A 16,942-nucleotide genomic window follows, 5' to 3' on the forward strand; every position below is an offset into this window, starting at 1 on the left:
ATTCAATTAGTTTCAACTATTGAATTACCATCTAGTTTTAATTGAAAAACAAAGATAATTGAATTGGTAATTCTACATTGAATTTAATGATTTTTTCTATAGAAATAGTTTGGATTAGAAAATAATACTGGAGCCTCAAAAATACGTCATTTAATGTGAGCGTCTCTTTATTCAAGTCTGCCAAGGATTCTAACTGAAATAAATGAAAACAGGATGTTGCAGTGAGAACTTGTTTTGTAACTCTTTAAGACTTTGTCATTTAGCCTCTGTTAGAAGAATTTTGTTTGTCAGGCGAAATCCAGACCAAATTAAAATGATCTGCCACAGTTACATTATCATTCTGGGTTCTAAATAAGTGTTTTCTTTTCATCTGCATACGGAAACTTCCTAATATGACAAACTGGGGCACATGAAATGGAGTTTTATGCTCCATTGAACTGGATTCTCTGTAGCTGCTTAGAAATGTTTGGAGCATTTTAGTGGATTTATTCATTGTAGTGACCACGTTTTCCCTTACCTTTGTGAAATGCGTTTTGCTGCACCTTTTAGTTATTCTAAAATATGAATTCATTTATCTGCCTGCTGCAGAAAGCACTCAGGAGAACTAAGAGAAATGATAAATGCTCACAAATACAAAAAACCGGTACTAATTGTAGGTGATACTCATCAGTGTGGTCTGTCGGTAGTAGTCTCTGTAAATAGAACTGTTGACAGAGCAGATAAGGTACCTGCTCTGATTAAGCTTGCATTCTATTAGGGAAAGAAAAACAAGTAAGTAAGCAAGGTAATTGCAGAGTATGAGAAGTATGATGAAAAGAATAAACACAGCGATGTAGTAGGTAAGAGTTTAGCCGAAGTGGGAGGGCCTTTCCAAGAGCGGGATATTTCAGCTTAGATGTGAAGAAAGGAGGAGCCAACCAGTGACACACAGGGGAATGCGTGTTTCAGGCAAGGGCATGGCAAGTGCAAAGGCACTGGGACAAAAACAGTGGTATGGTTGAGGAAGATGGGAGTGTGGTAAAATGGAGAGAGTACATAACCCCTTATTTTGTGTCAGGCATTGTGCTAATCGTTTCCTCTGTCTGAGCTCATTTAAGCCTCATAGTAATCCTATGAGCCTCATCCTATTATGGTCCATATTGTCCATATTTCTAAGTGGGTGATACTGGTACAGAATGGTAGAGAAACCTGCCTAGGATTAGTCAGCTTGTGAGTCCTGGGGACTGGATTTTCACCCAAAAGTCTGACTTCAGACCCCATGCTTTCAGCCTTAAACTATGCTATTTCCCAAAGAAAGCATCATACAAAAGTAAATCACTATTGGTATTATTATGATAAGGTTTCAGTTACCTTTTATAGCTTAAAAAAAAAATCTATATTTCCATCTTCCATTCCCTAAAGAATGTTGTGTCCTGCTCCATTTGCCAAGCTTTACAAAGAAATGTAGACAAATTGGAGAGTATTTGGAAGAGTTAGTGAAGAGTCTTGACGCATGTGAAGCAGTGTGACTCTCATGAAAAAGATGAAGCTCACGAGACTATTTGTCTCTTTGTCACTATTCATATATTTTCAAGGCCATTGGGTGGAAAAATAACTAAACATTTTGTTGGCTCCCCCAGTAGATACAATTTGGGGAGAAATTACTTTTGGAGAGGAACTTACTTTCATAGAAGAAATGACTTCTAGCATCAAAAGAAATCTAAAACTGGAATAAGCTATGCTGGGTGAGATCAAGAGACTCCAACATCAGAGGTATTTAAGCTGAGGCCAAAAAACACCCCTGTTGTTAAGAGTGTTGTATAGAGGATTCAGGCAGTCACCGGATAATTGAACTTGGGTGGTTTTTCCCAATCCTGAGATTCTGTGATGGACAAGCTATGATCAGAAACCGTGAGAGTCAGATATGGCAGAGCAGGGCATGGATGACCTCCAGTGCCAGACATAGCTGAAGAAACAAAGTAAGATCCCAAACAGAAGGGCTCCACTTAGATATGGAAACCCCATTGTTTTCTCTGGTTATCAAGGGGACTGGTGATCTGGCTGGGACTGGAAAGCTAGAGTAATCCTGTCTTAGTGAACGTTCACTCAGCTTTCTACTCTCAACATTCTAAACCAATCCTGACAACCCAGGGAACAGATGCTATTTAATGTCTTTCTTAGATTACCTGTAATTCTCAATGCATTGATTTATCTGTATGTCTTCTTCATATAGATCTTAAGTTCACTGAAGGAAAATTCTTATTTTTGTTTTCAGATCTAGAGTATTAAGAGAAAGTAACAGGCAGTAAGTAGCAAGCCCTTACGGGTCCAGAGCACTGGATCAGAAAGTCAGACTTGGAGGTAGAAATGTATTTGTGGCCAGCGTTCACTTTCCAGTTACCCACCAAGGTCCTAGATGGTGCTCCTTGAAGAGAAGACTAAATCACAAAGTACATTTTTCATTTAGGAGATTATAAAATCCAAGTGTTTCAGTAAAAGACGTGATGAGTTGTGATAGAATTAGGTCTTAGATCTGGAAGACTTTCTTCATTTGGTGTTCTAGAGTTCTACCAAATGAAATTACAGTGAACTGGTTGAAAATAAATGTGTTACGCTAAGGCTGTTTGTCAGTTTTTATAGAGAAATGGCTGAAGGTCAATTTCTTTGAAACTCCCAACATTTTAGGTAGATTTCATAAACACGGAATAGCAGTGGCTTCTTGGAGTTGGTATGATTATAACCTCTTTGCTACCTACCCTTGAAGAAAAACAATACTTTGTATTGCAGTACTTTTGGTATTACTAAACTTCTTCAAGTTTGGTGTTTGAGCAGTGGGAAAGAGAGACTTATTTGAAGAACTTCTTAAAAGTGACTGTCTTGAATACTTTCTAGAAGTGTGGTGTTTATTATTTGGTAGCGGCATTTGTGATGTGGTATTGCGTGAACTAAACCAGCTCCTCTGAGAGTGCGTCGTTGACTCTCACCTTGCTCTTAAGTTTGGCCGTCTCTCGTTATCAAATAGTTAAAAATGTCTAAAACAGATGTCGGCTAGAGCCTTCCAGCCTTTCAAAGATGTAGGTAATGCTGACTCAAAAGCCATCCTGCCTCTTCATTTCCTCATCTTCCACTGCCTTTGGAAATCCTAAACCCTCTATAGGCTTTCTGTACCTTCTCAAGGGGTTTCCCTCCTCTGTGCCTGATTCCCTTCCTTTGGCCCAGCACTATGCAGTCACGCAAGGACAAGGAACCTGCTCATCCAACAAGAAAATCTACTGGAATCTATCATTACTGGAAAGGTCGTTAAGGAATCTTCCCCTGGGCTGGACCCCAGTTAAGATACATTTGAATCCATGCAATTGTACCTTTATTTTGCATAAAAGATAAAACCTTAAATAATCAATTTATTAAAAATCAAATATACTTGTCTTGCATGACAATTTTATCTTTATTTGGGATTGATAGTTTCTTGGCAGGGACTCACACCTTCTAGGTTAAAACCCTTTCTCTTCTTTAGCCTTTTTACGTATATAGGGAAAGAGTAGGGGCGCTTGCTGGTTTAATGGACTATTGCAGTAAATCTCTTTGCAATGTAAATTGGTTGCCAGCTTGTTTTATCAGATTTATAAATTGCCATGGGCTGGAATTATTTATATTCAAAAAACTTTTTTATTTAAACATCATCGGTAAGAAATACATTAAAAAAAAAAATGAAAGAGCCAGTGTTTGGACTTCTGTTCTTTTGCAGGAGTTTCCTGACTGAGACTAATCAAAAAATAAGTGGAGATTTGAGAAAACAGAAAGTTTGGAAACATAGCAATAGTCTATGTCAGTCTCACAAGCTGCTTGATGCCATGTTTTTTTTAAAAAAAACCACTATAATTCACGATTCAACTTCAAGATTTTAAGAACCAAGCCATGAATTTGCTCTTAAAAGAGAAGTTTGGTTTCATTGTCACTTACACACTTTTTGTTTTCTTGTTTCAGGCTTTTAATTTGGGTGATATTTTTCATCATCTATTTCTCTTATATTTCAGAGGTTCTGTTCGCTCTCCCTTTGGACTGTTTATTACAAATTGCTTGTGAAGAAATACATTTGAGTTGTCATTTCCCTTAAATAATATCCTTAAGAGTGTCTGTCTATAGAGTCCTTTCCCTTGCTGTGGAAAGACCATGATACAATATAGCAAGACTGAAGAAAGGGAATTTTTGCCAAAGCAAACAGATTCTTAAGACGACTTAATAAGACCATGCCACCTGCAACTTAAATCCCTTCAAAAGCCCAGCAGAAAAAGTTCAAACCCCTTGTCCCGGCATTCAAAGCCTTCACATGTCCTCACCTTTACCTCTTTCCTCTCCCTGCCTTGTACCTTACGTGTCAGCACGAAGAACCTCCTACTGTTCTTCCGAAATAGCCGTTGTTTCTTTTTCCTGTGCTCATGCTGTTCCTTCTTCTCAACTTTCTTCCCACCTTTAATTTAATAATACTAGCCCATGGTTAAGACTTATCTCCAAGCATCTTGTCATTCAGGACGCCTTCTTTGTCTTTGGTCCTGTCTCCTTCAGAACAACTCTTTGGTGTCCCTGGAATATTCTGTGCATATCTCTGCTATTGTACTTATTAGATTATATTCTAATTCGGGCTCCTGGGTGGCTCAGTTGGTTGAACGACTGCCTTTGGCTCAGGTCATGATCCCAGACTTTCAGGATCGAGTCCCGCATCAGGCTCCCAGCTCCTTGGGGAGTCTGCTTCTCTCTCTGACCTTCTCCTCTCTCATGCTCTCTCTCACTCATTCTCTCTCAAATAAATAAATAGATTATATTCTAATTCATACTTGAAATGCCTTGGGTCCTAACTAGGACTTGGATTCTTTTTTTTTTTTTTTTAAGATTTTATTTACTTGTTTGTTTATTATTTATTTATTTGAGAGAGAGAGCACGTGCATGTGAGTAGGGGAAGGGGCAGAGGGAGAAGCAGAGAATCTCAAGCCAACTCTGGACTGAGTGCAGAGCCCGACATGGGGCTCCATCTCATGACTCTGAAATCATGACCTGAGACAAAACCAAGTGTGGGACGCTTAACCGACTGAGTGACCCAGGCTCTCCTGGAACATGAGTTCTTGATGATGGTTCTCTTTTTGAGTTATTTTTACCAGACTTCTTTTCTTCTTTTTTTTTTTTTAAATTTATTTATTTGACAGAGATCACAAGTAGGCAGAGAGGCAGGCAGCGAGAGAGGAAGGGAAGCAGGCTCCCTGCTGAGCAGAGAGCCCCATGCGGGACTCGATCCCAGGACCCTGAGATCATGACCCAAGCCGAAGGCAGAGGCTTTAACCCACTGAGCCACCCAGGCGCCCCTACCAGACTTCTTTTCTATCTAACATTAAACACTCCATAAATATTTGATGAATGAACGAACAAATGAACAAATAAAAGCTGTATTTAATGGAATTAAGTTTTGACGGGAAATAATTCCTGGTGGGAACAATGGATTTATGGTATTTACCCACAGGTTCTTTCTTAGTCCTTGCTTGTGACCGTGCATCTGGGAGATTCGATTTCTGAGAGTATCTTGTGATAGGTGCGTGCAGAGAGGAGGAGCTGATGGTTTTATACAGGAAGTAAGCCAGAATCTTTGGTCTTCTAGGCAGCATGCTCTTTAACCAAAAGCGTGAAACAACACTATAGGAAAATTGGTCTGAAGCTCTATCTCAAATAGATGGGTATCAGGTTATAGCCGTGTCTCAGACTTCAACTCTGAACCCCCGGGCCTCAGACCGAAAGTAGGAAAAAGACAAAGAGTTGTGGGGTTTTGTTGTTTTGTTTTTATCTGTCTTCTATTGCAAACCAAGGAGTAATTTCTGGAGCTCTTTTTTTCTTTTTCTTTTTCTTTTTTTTTTTTTTTTGATTCTGCATTTGTGATGTCATTGGTAGTAGCCAGACTATCGCAACAAAGAAATCTCGCTCTGTGAGTTTCTCCTCAATCTACATTGAGGTCAGTTCATTAACAACAAAGGCTACAGAGAAATCGTGCCATGAATCCGCCTACATCGCGTACAGTCTCTATCCTGAATGTTAAACAGCGGACTGGTTTGCAGAGGATCAGGCAAATACAAAGGTCATAACATTAATCACAGAGTTACCTAAACCCTCAGACTTTTCTTCCTTTTAGAAGTGGTGGCTTGTGAAGTGATGAAAGAGCAACAAGAAGTGCCCATAGTTTCTGGTCAGTGTTACATTTCAACAAGGATTTTTCTGATTTTAATTAGTTAAATATTCCATACCGGCCTATCGCAATAGAAACACTGTATTGGACTTCTTGTCACTCTTACCATTGTCTAACTTAAAATGAAAGATGACAGAAGATGCTGTGATTGTAACTCTCAAGTAGCTTTTTAAAAAATGACCTTTCGGGGCGCCTGGGTGGCTCAGTGGGTTAAGCCTCTGCCTTCAGCTCAGGTCATGATCCCAGCGTCCTGGGATCGAGCCCCACATCGGGCTCTCTGCTCAGCGGGGAGCCTGCTTCTTCTTCTCCCTCCGCCTGCCTCTCTGCCTACTTGTGATCTCTGTCTGTCAAATAAATAAATAAAATCTTTTTTAAAAATGTTTAAAAAAATAAAAAATTTAAAAAAGAATAAAAAATGACCTTTCCCCGTATCAGATTTGAGATGGGGAGCGGGGCTTCCGGTTCTTTGACCTTGAGGCCTCCGTCTCACCCACGCTCCTGTTCGCCACGATAGGACTGCAGCTCCCTAGTCTCTGTGCTTGTCCATCAGGACCACGGAACTTGCGAAAACAAAACACACAGGGACACACTTTTGAGGGGTGCCGCTGCAAGTTCATGGCCTCCCCCATCAGCAGAGCCATGGGTGCTTTCTATCAGTCAGTCTTATCTGCCCATTATTTCATTCTCCACGATTTTCCTCAAGCCCAGTCCCCTCCCTGGCTCTCCCCGCAGGGCGGATGATCCTATCTCCCTAACAGTTTTCTTGAGAAAATAGGGCAAGGGGGTAAGAAGATTCATATATCTGCCAGTCCGTGCACATATATTATCTCATTGAATTTGCACAGCCTGAGAGTGAGAGGTTATGATTCCTGTTATAGATAAGGTCACAGGCGTGTGGAGCCTCTAAAAGGTGGGCTCCACTCCCAAGCCTCTTTTTCTTCCGTGCGATGTGATCATGCTTTACAGCTGAAGCTCTGTGGTATGAACCATCAGATTTCTCTTTTTCGCATTTCTAAACACTTAGATACAAATCCATATTTCTTTGGTAATTTTTTTCTTTGTTTCTTTTCCTCTCCTGGGCTAATAATCCTCCATCTTCTCTCCTTGCGTGGACCTTGATCATGGACCTCCCTTAACTTCAAACTCTTTCTTGTAATAATTGTATCCCCTCCACACATCTGCATGCTTGAATCTCTTTCTGCGTTAAAATCCATTCCACATCCCTGCATCTCTGGATGCCCCCCGATGATTGTTCTTTCCTTCACAGGAAGCTTTTAAAAAGCATTTTCTTAACTCTGCTTTGTCACCTCCAATTCACTCTTCTACACACTGTAGTCTGAATTCCAGGCCCATCATTTCACTGAAGTTGTTTTGTTCTGGGCATATGAGATTTGCAGTTTAAACAAAATAACCCAAAATAACCAAATCCAATAGTTACTCTTCAATCATGATCCTTTGGGCTCTCAGCTGCTATGATACCTACTTTGGGATAATCTCTCATTGTTGAAAGGATCCTTTGTGACTTTCTCAATGTCCTTTTCTCCTAAATTTGCAATTCTTTTCCAGGCCGTTCATCCTTGATTTCTTTTGCTGCTTCTCCCTCCCCTTCGGCTCCTTCTGTGTTAGTGCCCTCCAGTGTCTTATCCTTGATCCTTTCCTTCACCTGTCAGCTTGAATTGAAATATAGCCACATCTACTAAATTACCACCATAGAGAGAGACAGATCAGAAACTTACTTCAAAGTTCCTGTTTAAAATTTTAGGACTTTTTCAAGTTAGGAAAATCCAAAATGATGCTGTTCCTCAACCTGTATGTCTAGTCCAGACCTCTTAATGGCTCCCAGACCCATATTTTTTATTGCCTAATGAACATCCATGGGCATCGCAAAGTCTGTAGGCCCAAAACCAGATGCCAAGTCTTTCTTTCCATCCGTTCTCACAACCAACATGACTGCTACCATTGTCCACCCAAGTGTGCTCTGGTCAGAATTTTGGAAGTTGCAATCATTTGCCCTTCGCTTTTGCTCACTTCCAAATAAGAATCCTTTAAAATGTTCTTAAATCCTCAAAACAACATCCTGCTTTAATTGTTTATTGCATCGGTTTGTAACCCCCCCCACACACAAATTTGTTGCCTTAAATAAATTCTTCTTTACTTCTTTATAGGATTTATTTCATTTTCGGATTAAAGCAGTGGTTAATTGTGACCTTTTATGAGCAGCATCCTCTTGTTCTACTTATCGATTTCATTTCTACCCACCACAGATTAAGAGTAATAGTATTTACTCTTCTATATTAAGAGTAACAGTATTTTGCTGTGTCCGTGTCCTTAGATCTTTCCAGTTTCTGTTTTTATCTTTTCCCTGTGGTCTATAAAAACCTAAGTTTATTGTTCATTGCATTATAGAGCAGCGGTTTTTACTGTGAATTGTTTTTTAGGGTTTTTTGTTTGTGAACTTTGGATTTTTCTAACTTGAAGAAGTCCTAAAATTTTAAACAAGAACTTTGAAGTAAGTTTCTGATCTTTCTGTCTCTATTTATACTGAACTTCAGTTAATAATTTTCTTTTTATTTTCCAAGAAAAAGTTATGCTATGCTCAAGCTACCATCTGTCACCATACAGTGCTATTATAATACCACTGACTATATTCCCTGTGCTGTATCTTTCATCCCTGTGACTTCTTCCTCCATTACTAGAAGACTGTACCTCCTACTCCCTTTCCCTCCTTTGTGTCCGTCTCCCCCACTCCCTTCCCTTCTGGCAACCACCAGTTTGTTCTCTGTATTCATGGATCTCTTTTCTTAAATATTTTAATGCTTAAGGAACATTTGTGCTAGCGTTTTTCTAGATAAATTGGTATCTACCTTCCCTGACATATCTCAACTGGATATATGGACCAGGCTTGCCAAGATTTTCTGCAATCCTGATGTGAGGGTCCCATTAGAACAGAAGATAAAGGAAAATGAGGTCTTGACTAAACAGCTTCTCATTCTGAAATTGTTTGCATTTGATCTGCTTTCAGTCCAGTTCTAATAACAACCATTATCTATATTCGTCAACTGCTTTGCTCTTGGGAGCCCCAGAAAACCTCTGTTTGGCCAGGAACAGAAACAGCCGTGCTAATTTGTGCATGTAAATGCATCCTCATTCTTGCTTCCACCATGGGAAGTTAGCTCAGACATCTTTCTTTGCTTTCAGTCAGTTTATGTGATGACATTTACTGGTGTGTTCTAGTTTCTTGTCTTTGAGGAAGCCCCCTTTCTCAAGCAGATGACTGCAGCATCTGAAAAGTGTCTCCTTAAATATATCATCTTTCCTTTGTGCTGGAGTTCTAAATTCTGTACTGAATCTTCATTGATAATAACACTGATTTGTTTCATTTTTATATTGGATTTAACTGATATTTGACCTGAGTCATTCACTACCAATAGCTTTATACTATTTCAGTGGCTTATATTTTGGTTTTTGGTAGATTCCTTAGCATATAGGAAGGAAGCCCCTAGTAATTTATTTATTTATTTATTTATTTATTTTTAAAATATTTTATTTATTTGACAGAGAGAAATCACAACTAGGCAGAGAGGCAGGCAGAGAGAGAGGAGGAAGCAAGCTCCCTGCGGAGCAGAGAGCCTGATGTGGGGCTTGATCCCAGGACCCTGAGATCATGACCTGAGCGAAAGGCAGAGGCTTTAACCCACTGAGCCACCCAGGCGCCCCAGCCCCTAGTAATTTATAAAGCTGTAACTTACAGTGTGTGGAATTTTGAGTGGAGTTAATTCAAGGCAATTAATAATAGATGCTACAGTCCTCATCACACTCCACACTTCAATATTACATTTCTATCTGCTCATTAATATTTTTATATGTAAATATGTAGACTTGCAAACATTTTCTTACATCAAAACTGGGCTAGAAAAGTAATTCATTAAGATTAAAAGAAGTATATTTTTTTATTAACAATTTTGTGGTCTTTAAAGAATCAGTTCTAAGTGTACTATTGTTCAAATCTTGGTAAACATCAGCAGTTTATGGTAACCTTAAAAAAAAAGTAAATGTTGGGGGGCACCTGGGTTAAAGTGTCCCATTAAAGTGTCTAACTCTTGGTTTCAGCTCAGATCTGATCTCAGGGTCTTGAGGTCATGCCCCAGCTCAGGCTTTGTCCTTAGCACAGAGTCTTTTGAGATTCTCTCTCTCCCCTCTTTCCCTCACCCTCTGCCCTCAACCCCCCGGCTCGCTCACTCTCTCTCTCTCAAATAAATAAATCTTTAAAGAAAAACAAGTAAACGTTGGGATTTTTATCATTTCTAGGAATTTTCAGTGGCTCTCTGCTGAATACTTTACCCAATACTATAATTATTATAAATATATGTATTAAAATTATTTTATCCATTTTTCTGATACTGGAAGGTAGGATTCAACAGGAATAATGCATGAAGAAAGCAAAATGGTTTTTTCTGTGAATTTCCTTTCATTTTCATCCCTTTCTCACTTTCTTCTCCAAATATTAAAAACCTGCATTGGCTTTTGTTGTTGTTGTTGTTGTTGGCTTTTGTTGTTGTTGTTGTTGTTGTTGGCTTTTGTTGTTGTTGTTTTTAACTCATTCCTCTTTATTTTAAACTTTGGTTTTCTTCGGTTGATATTTTTATACCAGGTACTGGTGGACTAATATTTTTCTACACAGAATGTATTTAAAACTGTGTTTCAAGTTAGAGAGCTCATTGGTCAAGATGTGTAGTACAAGAGCATCGAAGGGTAGGTAACTGCAGAGATCTTATCTGAAGTACGGATTCATTCGGGAAACAATTATTTAATCCTTAAGTGCCAGATTCTAAGAAAGGTACTGAAATTGCAGTATGATTAAGAGACAGACAAATAAGTATAACAAGGTGTTTTAGCTGCTCAGGCAGTTACCACAAATACCAGGGACTAGTAGCTTGTAAACAACGGAAGTTTACTTTTTATGGTTTTGGAGGTTGGAGGTCCAAGATGAAGGCGCTAGCGAGGGCTACTTCCTTAGATCACTATCTTTCCACAGTAACCTCACAGGGTGGGGTTGGAGGGGATGAGAGATCTCTCTGGGATCTCTTTCGTGAGGGCACTAACCCCATTCAGAAGGGCTCTGCCCTTATGATCTGATCGGCTCCTAAAGGCCCCATCTCTGAATACCATCAACACTGGGGATCATGTTATAATTTTTAACATGAAATTTGGGGCACTCAATCCATTGCCTAGGGATTCTGTAAGAATCAAATGAAGACAATAGAAGATGCGTTTGAAATTGCCCCAAATTAAGAAGCGTCTCTGTTTCTTCCTATCCTGCATTCCTGCTGGCTTAATCAAATCTCTCTGATAAGGCAGCTGTGAGCTCCTGACTCTTCCTGAGTCTCTGCGCTTCCCATTGTCCTACCCGGGGACAATTGATCAATCTGCCTTTCCTCTCCTTCTAGAATTGCTTGATGTCCACTCTTGCTCATTGGACCAAGCTAGATGGCTCACTTCTTTCTGAGCACTGTCTGAACTTTTCTACCACCCTGGTTTGTTCTTGGTTCCTTCTGCCTGTCAAGATTCTATGCTTCCCTCAAAGCCTCCATTGTGTGCTTTTGATCTCACATTTATGTCAATCCCATCTACTCCTTTAGGCGTTTGTCTACTTCAGACTTCCCACCCCCCCTCTTCTGGAATGCGAGAATAAACAGACCATCAAACAAACGTGAACTCGTGCAGATCTCCCACATAGTCTAGAATTGCTTTCCATTCTGTTTGGAATAGAGAAGGCACAGAATGTAAATATTGAATATATTCATTTGGTGCACAAGGACTATATCACAAGCATTTTATTTATTTCTACCATGTGCCAGACTTTCAAAGTTTGGCAATACCATATAGATGAGTTAGATAAATTAACAAACAAAATACAGTCTGTTAAGTGCTCCCATAGAGGAAAGCAACAGGAAATTTATAGGAATGATACTAATTCAGATGAGGCAATATGTAGATGAAAGAATGGATGGGTATGTGAATGAGTAATTTATTTTAATTGTCTAGAGCTGACATTTAATACTCTGCAGTCCTCTTTATGGGTAATCACCCTGATAATCTTCTGTTGCAACCACAGTGAGTCCTAATTTCTTCCTTCACAACAGTTGCTAATAACACTCAGGTGGATACAATCTAGTTCTAATGAATTCTGTCTGTACACCTGCTTCCTCAGGTACATCAACCTGCCTTTAACCACTGACGTTTCCAGTTGTGACATTAAACATATTAATTTGGAAATTTAAAAAATAATATTTAAGCATAGGATTAATCTAATATTTCATTACTAAAGATAGGTAAAATCTACTTAGTGCTTCTTTAATCTATGCTTCATTCTTGTGCACAATTTTAACACTTAATTAGTTTACTTCCTTTAGCTTTCTATTTATAACGATTTGAAACAACCTTGTTTCTAGAGTCCTTTGCAAGAAGAACCTCAAGTTATTATTTTTATGGACTTTTTCTGTGTTACAGACTTTTGCCGAAAAAACTCTGGATTTTTTTTTCTTTTTGGTCTTTTAATCACAAAAATTTAGTAGTCTTAGTTTTTTCCTTCTTCTTCTTTTTAATTTTTTTTTTTTTTTTTGAGTGGGTGGAGGGAGCAGAAGGGCGGGAGTAGGAAAAGGTGGGAGGAGAGCCAGGAGGGAGGGTGGCGACTCACTCAGGACCCAGTGGGGGCAGCGCAATGATGTGGGTGACCCTGTTCCTTAAGGGCAGCCCGTAAGAATGGAAAGGTAAGGGGTTCAGGAGGGCGGGCCGCCTGTCGGGGGAGAGGGCAGCGGAACGGAAGGGGCTGGCAGGGCAGAGGGCTGAAGTTGGGGAGAAGGGCTGGGAGGTGGGCGTGCGCCGAGGTTGGGGGCCACCCGGAGGTGAACCTCGGGTTCCCGGGGCCTCCTCCCAGCCCACAGGATTCCTGGCCTGACCCTGCCCTTCCACTCCCCCACTGCCCTTCAGGAGTCTTCTTGAATGTGTACTGTACTTGGCACCATGATCTAGTTGGTGTTTTAAACTGGGTCCACACTCAGTGTAATCATTTGATACACTTCAAACATAATCCAGTCACTGGGATATAAAATGTCTAAATTTACAGATCTTGAAGTTTATTAGGGACTAGCCCACAAAATTGTCATGTAATGATTGGTCAGATATGACTTACCGCTGATTTTAGAAATGTTTCTTTAATTGTTTATTTTTTTCTGTTGACATTTCATGTTAGATCTCTTTGAGGTTTTAAACTTATGAAACAAAAGTAATGATCATTTTTTATTTGTCTGATTTAGGCATTGAGCCAGTATTTATTGAACATGTGCTATGTCCCAGGCTTTTTTTTCTAGCTTCTGGGGTGTGGAAACAAATAAATAAACATAATATTTTAAGAGAACAAAAATAAAGAGAGGGTATTGAGAATGACCAAGGGAAGGAAGTATTTTTTATGCAGGATGTTCAGAGAGAGTCTCCCCAAAGAGTTGCGTTTGAGCAAAGACCTGATAGAAGTGGGAGACTGAGTGAGTGGGCCTTGGGGGGGAGGGGGAGGGCAGGCAAAGCAGTCCAGGAAGTGTTCCTGGAAGAAGTGGCAGCAAGTGCCAAGACCCACGGCTTCCCATGCTCCAGGGAAAGAGAAGAAGCTTGTGTGACTGGAGCAGAGTGATTAATGCTGGGGGCTAGGAAATGAGATGGGAGAGGATAGGAATGATGGTATCTTAGAGAACCTCTTGGTCCTGGTAAAGAGCTTATATTTTCTTTTGAGTGGAATGAAAGGTATTAGAGGGACCCAGATCAGGAAGTGACACATGATCTGATATATACATTAAAAGTTTACTGCAGATACTAATTGTACTAGTTTTCTTATGCTGCATAACAAATTGCTATAAATTCAGTGGCTTTTATTTTATTGTTTTAAAAGATTTTATTTATTCATTTATTTATTTAGAGAGTGCAAGCAGGGGGAGGGGCACAGAGAGAGAGAGAGAAAGAGAGAATCTTAAGCAGACTCCCCATTGAGTACAGAGCCTGACACAGGGCTCCACTCGGAGCTCAATCTCACCACCCTGAGATCATGACCTGAAAGGAAATCCAGAGTCAGACGCTTGACCGACCGAACCACCCAGGCGCCCCAAATTGTGTGGCCTTTGAACACATTTATTATCTCCTAGTGTCTGTGGGTCAGGAGTCAGAGAGAAGGGACTACTTAACTGGGTCTCTGCTCAGGGTCTCCTTAAGTCTACAGCCAGCATGCTAGCAGGGCCATGTGCTCCCGCGTGGCGTAGGACTTCTGCAGCTTGTCGACAGGAGTCACTTCCGTTTTTGCAAGATTGAGATCGAGGTCCCCGTCTTTTGTTTGTTTTTGGCATCTTAACCATTTTTTCCACTGTGGTAAAGAACATAAAATGGTCCATTTTAACCATTTTTTAAGTGTACAGTTCAGTAGTGTTAAGTGTACTCACACTTGTGAAACACATCCCCAGAACCTTTTCATCTTGCACATCTGCAATTCTGTACCCATTCAACAGCTTCCCCTCCCCCTGTCTCCTGGTAACTATTCTGCTTTCTCTCTCTATGAATTTGGTGACTTTAGCTATCTCATGGAAACGGACTCACACAGCATTTTTCTTTTTGTAACTGACGTATTATGTGTTTGTTTTTCCAGGCTGTCAGCCTGGGGGCGCTCTCAGATCCTAGCTGTATGTACCCCTCTTCCAGCCTAGCCGCCTACTGCTTCAGAGAGATTCAGGAGAATCTCTCACACTTGGAATCTTTCTCTCCTGTCTCCAATTAGCTGTGACGGAGCCTTCTGTAACAGAACATTATCACAGCAGGGACTCCCATCACCTTTGTCATATAATGTAACCCAATTAAGGGAATGACTATCTCATTATATTCACAGCCTGCCCACCTTTGAGTAGAAGAGATTAGACAGGACCTGTACAACCGAGTGTGGGAATTTGCCTGGGGCATCTCAGAATTTTGCCTACCATGTAGGTGGAGAACGGATTTGGAGATGGGGGACCAGAGAAGAAGCTGGAGACCGATTAGAAGGCACTGGAGATGTCTAAGCCATTGCTTCTCAAAATTTAATGTGTATATGAATCTTCTGGGAATCCGGTTAAAATTAGATTCTGACTTGGCAACGTTAGGCTGGAGGCCTGACGCTCCCTAACAATCTCCTAGGTGATGGTGATTCTGCTTGTGAGATAGCAAGACAGAGACAGGCTCACGGGGACAGTGGCTTGGACGAGGCTGGTGACAGTCGCGATGAAAAGCTGGCTGATAAGGATATAATTTGAGAGTCGACCCAAAAGGGCTTGGTGAGAAGGAACCAGAGGCACTGGGATGACTTTCATGTTCAGAGGATGACCGAGATCGTAGGAGGAGTTTACTTCAGGGCAGAAATCCAAGTGTTTAGTGGGAGATATGCCGGATTTGAACCCACACAGAGATGACCACTAAATAATGTGGGGAATAGCAGGCTTATTAATCATATGCAGTGTTACTAGACACTTTACAGTGTTTGTGGCACCACAACCGTGAGACTCTTCCTAAGGGTCCTTGAAAATTTCTTGCAGCGCATTAAAAAATGTAAGCAATACAAAGGGTCTTGTTGGTGCATGCTGTGGTTTCTCTGCTTCTCTTGCACTGACGTTAGTGAAACAGTGTTTTCTTTTTCACCGGCTAGAGTTCTTTACAGTGAAATTAACATATCATTACTCAAATCATTAAAGCTGTTCCTGGAAGCCAAAATATGCACCCCTGGGCAAATTTAAAGCATACCACATTCCAGCTCTCTCTAGGAATAGAGCTAGATTTTAAAATAAAATGAATTTTCAGCACCTATTGATTTTGGTAGATGCTCACGAGGAGATGAATTACCTCATTTTTCCTGGCTATCTAGGCCATTTCATGGCATGACTAATTAATATTTCTTTCCTGGGCTAAATTATGCAAAGTTCGCTTTGTCACATTATGAGAGCTTTGCATGGAAGTCAAAATCTTCTCTGATGCCTTTATCACAAAAACAAGATGGCAGAGACTAGGGTTTTATGGAGGATAGTCTTACTTCTAATTTCTCTAAACATTAGCCATGTAAAATCTTGGCTTTACCCACACTCATGTTCTATTTTTTTTTTTTTTTAAGATTTTATTTATTAGAGAGAATGAAAGAGAGACAGCTTGAGTGGTGGGGAGGGGCAGAGGAAGAGGGAGAAGCAGACTTCCTGCTGAGCGGTGTGCCTGGAGGTAGAGCTTGATCCCAGGACCCTGAGATCATGACCAGATCAGAAGGAGGAAGCTTAACTGACTGAACCACCCAGGCGCCCCACCCATGCCCATTTTCTAAAAGAGAAGCGTTTGAAAGGGAGGTAAGCCAAAAACTGCTACCACCCTGCTCTTGGATGGGATGGCTGGAGACATGTAGAAAGAGAAAAGTTTAAGACTTTTAAATAAAACATACCTGTTCTTTGTGTTGCTTGGGCTCTAGCTAAGGTCATATCCAATGACATAAGATTACAAGAGGTAACCTTCATTTCATAACCTTTATTTCAGGTAGCATGAAATAAAGGCAGCACAGGGCAGCTTTGCTTTAAAGGACGGTGCATTCTGTGGAACAGGTGGAAATTCACGTCAGCATAGGCAAAATCTTGATAGAAACCTTGTTTTCTGTTTCATAAAACCTGGTAGACTTCATGACCAAAAAAAAAAAAAAAAAAG

General features: G+C 40.3%; 1 protein-coding gene across 6 annotated transcripts in view; it reads left to right on the top strand.

The window, feature by feature from the left end:
* PTPRZ1 (protein tyrosine phosphatase receptor type Z1) overlaps positions 1 to 16,942 on the top strand; it is a gene marked incomplete at its 5' end in the record, with an annotated part of 175,068 nt that overhangs the window by 74,168 nt on the left and 83,958 nt on the right. The window lies entirely within an intron of this gene.

This window comes from Martes martes, assembly GCF_963455335.1.
Source record: "Martes martes genome assembly, chromosome: 11".
NCBI classification, from domain to species: domain Eukaryota; kingdom Metazoa; phylum Chordata; class Mammalia; order Carnivora; family Mustelidae; genus Martes; species Martes martes.